The sequence below is a fragment of the Siphateles boraxobius genome, unplaced genomic scaffold, assembly GCF_051911475.1.
Source record: "Siphateles boraxobius isolate OS27281-9 unplaced genomic scaffold, OSU_SipBor_1 84, whole genome shotgun sequence".
Taxonomy (NCBI): Eukaryota; Metazoa; Chordata; class Actinopteri; order Cypriniformes; family Leuciscidae; genus Siphateles; species Siphateles boraxobius.
This window is the reverse complement of record NW_027509213.1, coordinates 104271-112458: the sequence shown is the minus strand read 5'-3', so window position 1 is coordinate 112458 and position 8188 is coordinate 104271. Positions and strand designations below refer to the sequence as shown.

Sequence of the window (8188 nt, the reverse complement as noted above, 5' to 3'; positions counted from 1 at the left end):
TTTTGTGTTTTCATGCGCTGTATGCCAAAATCATCAGTATTAAAACAATAAAAGACCTGAAATATTTCAGTTGGTGTGCAATGAATCTAAAATATATGAAAGTTTGATTTTTATCATTACATTATGGAAAATAATGAACTTTATCACAATATGCTAATTTTTTGAGAAGGACCTGTATTTATAGGGCGAGATTTCGCCTTTTCTGGCGGGACGTGACGAAATGGGCGCGAAATGCCCCATAGGATGGTGTCACGCAGCGCCTCTCTCGATAGGCTGCTGCTGTTGCCGCAGGGCAGCCAATAGGCAAGCGAGCCATCCTGCCTATATCTGCATACTGCTGCACAGCGTTTTACATTAATTCAAAATTAAGGATAATTTTTAGCTTCAATATCTCGTGGAAAAGAGGTTTTCCCCATAGCGTAAGATATTACGCAGTACGAGAGATACTCTCGTAAGAGAACCAGAATAATATATTTTGATCAACTTGACAAAAGCAATTGATAATGTAGGAAACAGCAGACAACTGTACATAGTTTCATGAATGTACTAAAGTATTTGTTAGTAGGGATGCACCGATACCGATACCAGTATCGGTATCGGGCCCGATACCAAGCTCATGTACTTGTACTCGTACTCGTAAAAATACCCCGATACCAAAGACCGATACCTCACGTATATCCTTAGCTTATATTTCTTAATTCTTATGAGCACTCTTCCTGCAGTTATAGTGTTGCTAGATTTAATAGTACACTCTAATATTTCACTTTACACTTTCGGCTGTGATTACATTGTTACTCAGTGTTATGTTAAACATTTGTTCTGTGATTTCTTTGGCACTTTATGACAAATTTGATTGTCTTGTTGTCTGTGATTTCTTTAGAACTTTGACAACTTTGTGACAGGCAGGTAAAAATTACATTCATTATGTCTTTGGTTTTGCCCTTTGGAGGTTATTGGACACTGTGAAATTTGGGCTTTGAAAATTTGTGATAAGCACAATAAGAATGATTTATTTTTTTAAGTTTATTTAAGTTGTTGAAAATAAAGATGCTGATTTGTTCATTAGTCTCATTGTGTTGTTCTTAGAAAATTGCCACATAAAACGAGAAAACCCACCAGTACAACAGGCATCGGTATCGGTATCGGCGAGTACCAGGAAAAAAATATCGGTACTCGTACTCGACCCTTAAAAAGTGGTATCGGTGCATCCCTATTTGTTAGTTGTTCAAAAGAATGAGAAATTGATTTTCATGTACATAGTCACTAGATGATATGGAGGTTGAACAAGAAGTTTTGAGAATTTCAAATTGTGATCTGAGAAAAGCACCAAAACGACTGAGTAAAACTGTAAAACATTAAGCCAACACACGTACAGAGTACCCATGCAAGGACATTCATAAACTTTAAGTGAGGCTTAAATGTACAACTATTTAGCGGCCATTGTATGCAAATATACATCAGGCCAATGACCAATCACATGATATCAACGAGTTCTCATTGCTCCCTCTACTTGTACCAGAACTAAAACAAGGCAGCAATCAACACCATTTTAAGTGTTAAGTCCATCAAGGTTATTTTATCTTTTTGTTGTTGTAGTAACAGTAACAATTGTTTTAAAAGGTCAGCTAAATTTAATGTAGTCATGAAATTTAATTTTTCAGTAAAAAAAAGAAAGAAAAGTAATAATAATAAAAAATGACCAATTTCCTCCAACTATAATTTCGGCGTAAATACATTGATATTACCTCTGTAAAACCTCTTTGTAAATGCAGTTTTGTACTAATGTATTTTTTTATTCTGTGCTAACCTCAGACAATTTAGAAGATAGGGGTTCATGGGAAAATCCTGTGTTTCCTGATGCTGCTGTGAGTATAAAAACATTAATTAATGTATTTTTTATATTCCAAAATAGGGTAGGTTGTTGGGGTTTGGTTAATACAAAAAGGGAATGTTAATTTATACTTATATTAAATACTGATCACCACAAGTGCTCAGTAAGGAATTTAATATAAAGTTATTTTTACAGCTCTTATCTGTGTCCTCATGCTTTCAGTTTCTTACATTATTATGTTCATTGTGAATTCCTGTGGGCAGGTTGATGATGTAATGATGTCCTTACCTGCCCATGTGAGGTTCATTCGGATGTTGTAAAAAAGGAATAGGATTTCACATCAAATTTCATTTTGCACCACTGATGTCAGAATCTCCACTGAATTCCATTCAAAAGTAGCCTGATTAAGAGCCTGCCTTCCTGCCAGACTAAATTTGATTTCTTTTTGGATTCCTCTAGTTTTTGACTCTAAGCTGAAGTCTGTTACTGTATTTCCCTTTGCATTTATTAATTTGGCCCTTGGCAGACACTTATCCAAAGAAAATTACAGCACATTCAAGCTATACATTTTATTGGTGATGAAGAACTTGTGACAAGGACATTGTTGACATGGTATTCTGATTTTTTTCCACAGACTGCACAAGAGTAGTCAACAAAAAGTGTTTAATGATGAGAAAACACTCAAACACTGAAAATTATAAAATTGGCTGGATGGAAACTCTGGATAATGAAACGTTAATTTCTACCCTCAATATTCCTGGTACTCATGAAGCCTTGGCTCTTTATGGAGGAGCAACAGCAGAATGTCAGGCGTGGTCACTACAGGACCAGCTAAAGGCTGGGATACGCTACTTCGACCTCAGAGTGTCTGGACATAAATTACAAATTAAGCATTGGGTGATTAACCAACGTATATCATTGTCAAAAGTTCTCAGCACAGTCAGGACATTTTTAAGTAACTTCAGTACTGAGGTAGTGCTTCTCAGAGTTAAGCCCAGTTTTCCTAAGAAGGGAAAAGTTCAGAATTTAGTTGAAAACATGATTAAAAATGCTAAAGATATCTGGGTTAAGCCGTCAATTCCAAAGATTGGTGAAGTAAGAGGAAAGATTGTTTTTGTTCAGAAAAACGGCTTTAAACTGGGTATTATTTTGTCTGAAACTGACAAAAAAGGAGACTATAAAGTAACTAATGTTAAAGCCGAAGAGAGAATGATTGAACATCATCTGAAAGAAGCTGCTCATAAATGTAGAAAGGGTTCTGCTCTGAGTCTGAACTACTCGAGTGGCACAAGCTTAGGTACATTTATGTTTTTTTGGTTATTGCCAAAAGAATTGGCAAGGGAAATCAATCCCTGGTTGTATGTTGATCTTGCAAAGGAATTTAAAAAGAACCCCAAGCCTTGTTTTGGGATCATAGCCATGGACTTTCCAGGTTTTGACTTGATTTCAAAAGCTCATCGAATTCAATAGGTATACCTAAGATTTTTCAGACTTTACTTTTTCCACATGGGTTCATCAAGAAATTTATGTTCTCATTGCTTTCATCAGAAAATTGAGAATTTTTAAACTGGCAAATGAAATAAAATAAATAATTCAGGTGTGTTATGTTATTTCAACAATAACAATCCGTTGTTGTCTTATGGGTTTCGGAACAACATTAGTATGAGTATGTATTGTAATTTGTGTTTTTTGTTGGTTTCATGTGTATGATGTCATGCATATTATTTTTAACAAATGTTTTGATTTAATTACTGTAATAAAATGTAAAATAGTGCTAGCAAAGATAAATATAGTTTTTTGAATGTTTTAATTTAACACAAGTTTCAAATGTATTTTTCAAAATATACCCTAAGTAATTTGTATTTTTAATAATGATAATAACAATAATATTAATTTCCATTTGAACTCAACATGAAGTAACTCATGTTAGAATGATTCAAATTATGTGAGGTTTGACCTTGATAAAATCATGAGGGGTCATCTCAGTGATAGCATTTCATGATTTAAAGGTTACCGAATTCGGTTACACCCCTCTATGTTCTCCAAATTCACTCTCTAGATGTCTGATCTCCTCAGCTTCATACAGTAGAAATAATTTTGGGCTGACATGAACAGTAACAGTCATACAGTATAGGGTCACTAAATCAGATAAGGCTATTTTAAAGGTCACCGAATTCCGTTACCCCCCTCTATTACACCCTATTTTAACTTTTACCATGAACAAAAGCTAAAATAAAACAAAATCAGTCTTGTCAGTAAATGCTTAATTTAGTTGACTTATAAATAAAGACAGGAATATTATTTTCAAAAGACCTTAAAGTCCCTGTAAAGTCCAAATTAAGTATGTGTTCGAATTTGTCACACCACAGAAAAATGTGTTATTAGCCACCCTGCCAAATTTGAATGATAAAAAAAGTACATAAAATAAGCTATCAAAATCTTTAAAAAAATGAGCAGTCTCTGCTCTCAAACGCAGGTGGCGTGTCCGCTGGCTGCGCTGAACCCACACCCACTCGCGGGAAAGCTGCCATCGACTACTATACAGGTGCTGGTCATACAATTAGAATATCATCAAAAAGTTGATTTATTTCAGTAATTCCATTCAAAAAGTGAAACTTGGATATTACTGTATATTCATTCATTACACACAGACTGATATATTTCAAATGTTTATTTCATTTAATTGTGATGATTAAAACTGACAAGTAATGAAAATCATAAATAAGCACAAGTAAGTATTTTTAAGAACAATACAACACATGTCCTCCCTCTCTTTTGTAAACAGCTCACTTGTGAGGTTTCACCCATGCATACGTCATAATGTGCCAGGAAGTTTGCGCTCCAGACTGTCATCAACATGCTCAGGACCGTTTGTAGGCTGCGGATTAGGCCTACAAGTAATCATTTTGTAAATAAGCTTCAGGTTCTTGTGTAGACCAATTGGTTCACTTGTTTGTTTTTGTTAATCAAAAGTACAAAAAGGGACGTGACTGACACATGCATCACATTAAGTTAATTTGTTTGTTTATGTTAAACCTGTAATCCAATTGGAAATTTTATATGCAATTCAAATTCATGAATATTACATTTACAAAACTTTAAAAACTCTTTAAATTTAATCCATTTCATCCAATAGAACCACAGTTGAGTTTTATAGTTCTCCTTTTCCAGCTAACCTTTTATTAACAAAGTTCGGGAGGTGCACGTTCAGATAATTTCAGATAAGAGCACTCAGCAATCAACGATAAGAGGCCGTTTCACCTCAATCCATTGACAGTTTAGCAGCATCTCTCCTCCACACATCTCCATTTAACTTTACTCCCATATGTAAGTGTGAACTCGTGAAATGCTGATAAAAGAACATTTGTGAATGTTATCTGAACATGTTCAACAACATTTCTGTCTAGTGGTGTGATAAAAGGCTTCATGTATGTTTGACTGTCTTCATTTTTGCATAGCTTGGAGAGCAATTTCGTCAGTCAGTTACGTCTGGTCAGCTAAGTTTTGCCTTGAAGAAAACAGTTATTGTCAAAAGTCTGTCTCTGCAATACAGTTGGAATATTGTTTTTATCACCAACTCACAATTTTCAGATTTTCAGAATCATTTACAATGATAGCTTTTTGTGATGTGCAGCCCAAATAATTATTTGCTGAAAAACATCTCATCTGCCATAGATGTCAAATCTCAATTGCACTTTCACAAATAAAAACATCAAAACAACATCATGCCAAACCATGAGATATACTTAATTGTCATTAATAATTAACAATATGAAATATGGAAATACAATCAGTTTTTATAGTACTAGAGTATAGCCACGTGTGTAATTTATGAGATGACAACCCTAGTGAAAAATAGGGCTGATTCCATACGTGCTTCATGACGCACAACGCAGGGGCGTTCCCACAGCGTTTGACGCAGCTCGAGTTCCCTTGAAAGGGAAATAAATATACTAAAATGTATTTGAAATACATTTATTTTATGGTGAGTATCCTACAAATACATTACATATTTATGTAGTAAATATTGATTTACTTAATATAATTACCCTGGAATTGTACTGTTGGTATACTAAATTGGTATACTTAAAGTCTGCAAAATTGGAACAAGTAATTTTGTGCTTAATTCACTTTAGTTATCAAATAGTGCTGAGGTCAAACTAAAGGGGACATTTAATTTTGACAATACTATTACAACATTATTTTCCTGTTATCTCTGTAAAGCTGCTTTGAAATAATTTATATTGTAAAAAGCGCTATATAAATAAAGGTGACTTGACTTGACTTGATATACTGAAGTAGCCTATATTTGATTGTGCTAAAATGGAACTATTACAAATATACTTTAGGTATACTTGTAATAGTATACCTAAAGTATACTATTACAAGTAGTATACTTGTAATAGTATATCCTACATTTAAATTATACAGTTATTATACTATCCTTACTAATATTGATATTTAACGCAAAGGGCCCTATTTTAACGATCTAAGCGCATGGTCTAAAGCGCACAAAGGTGCAAGTTCACTTAGGGCGTGTCCGAATCCACTTTTGCTAGTTTAACGACTGGAAGAATGGTCAGCGAGCCAGGCGCATGGTCTAAAAGGGTTGTCAATATTCTCTTAAAGGGGTCATAAAATGCCATTTTTGTATGTTAATATGAATCTTTAGGGTGCAAATGAAAACTTTGTATGATACTTTTATTAAAAATTCTCATTAGTATTGTAAGAAAACACTCATTTTACCTGGTCAAAAACAGCTCTGTTTTCAGCACGCCGTTTCAGTGCATATGCCTTTAAATGATAATGAGCTTTGCCGACTCCGCCCCTCTGTTCTTGGGGGCGTTTTGACAACGCACGTGGAGTGTTGCCTTGACAACAGTTGAGGGTATATTTTGGAGAAAGAATGGCAGCGGTAACATAACTCCGGCGTAATATTGAAAAACATCAAATAGAGCATTAATAGTCTTGAATCATATGCAAACATTTGCAGGATGTAAACAGAATTTTGCCGGTGTTACAATTCATCTTCATGCAGTTATAACTGTTTTTTTGACATAACTTCTTAATCAGTAACAGACAAGTACACCAGGGGCCTCATTTATAAAACTGTGCGTAGGATCCTTACTAAAAGTGTACGTGCGCCAGAAAGACAAAAATGGCATACGCAAAAAAATATTCAGACTTATAAAACCGTGCGTACGCCAGAATCTGCGCAGAATTCACTTTATAAATCCCAGTTAGCGGAAGATTGTGCACACATGCGTCTCCTCCCCGAAACAACCATATATGGAGCTTACAACGCCTAGTTTTACTATACATATCCTCATCTGCATATCATTTGCATATGATTATTCATCCACGTGATAACATGTTTAACGGTACAAGACATTAGGAAAATACTGGCCAAAGAGTATTTTTAATTGATTTATGTTTTTAATGGAAACAGATAGACCTTGTTGTGCATAAGGCTATTTGCACGAAACCATTTTCTCAGGCAATCTGCTATTATCATAAGCAATTATCTCTTTAGTTAAAACATTAAAACACAGCATGCCAGAGGAAAAGTGTTTGAAAGCATTGCATCCACAACATATATTTCTATTAATTGAATATAAAAAATGTTGTAACTTCTCAGTAAGGATTTCATGTAGGCTAATTTAAGTGTTTAACTACATTAATCAGAATGGCATATTTAATCTAAATCTTTACAACAGAAGTAAAACAAAGTTTAAATCATTGTTTTATTTATTTAAACTGTTATTGTGAACATGAACTATATTTATGATTAGGACTTATAATGAAGATTTACGGTTTTAGATATGCGTCAGTTTCACTAAACAGCCAAACGCGCTCGCTGGCGCGGACATTTAAGAAGGGATGATGTTTGCTTCATGTGATAGGCTCGGTGAGTGAAATTATATTTGTATTATCTTTCTGTATATGTATAATTTTCTTTAGATTTTCTGTCTAAAAGTGACCAAAAAGACATTTAATAGAAAATGTCTATTATTAATAGAAATATATGTTGTGGATGCAATGGTTTCGAACACTTTTCCTCTTTCAGGGCCTGTTTTGTGCGTACGCAATGGTTATAAATGAGGCCCCAGGTGTAACTTAGTGTTACCATGTTAACTTTAACTCCTGGGTACATATTTTTTGATAACACATTAACCATAATGCGTTGTCGTGGGATTATGAATGATATTGAGAATGTCGTAACGTTACATTGAAAACATGCCGTAATATACCCTGAGTGTAAATATTAGCCGCATTCGTGAAGTGTGCAAGCGATTTTCAAAGCTTAATATTTAAAGGTTAATAAAACGTTACTCTCACTTCTTCTAGACGTGCAGT

General features: G+C 34.4%; 1 pseudogene; it reads left to right on the top strand.

The window, feature by feature from the left end:
- The first annotated feature begins 1272 nt into the window (after nt 1-1272).
- LOC143730937 (1-phosphatidylinositol phosphodiesterase-like) lies at nt 1273-3311 on the top strand (annotated as a pseudogene).
- Nucleotides 3312-8188: the final 4877 nt, after the last annotated feature.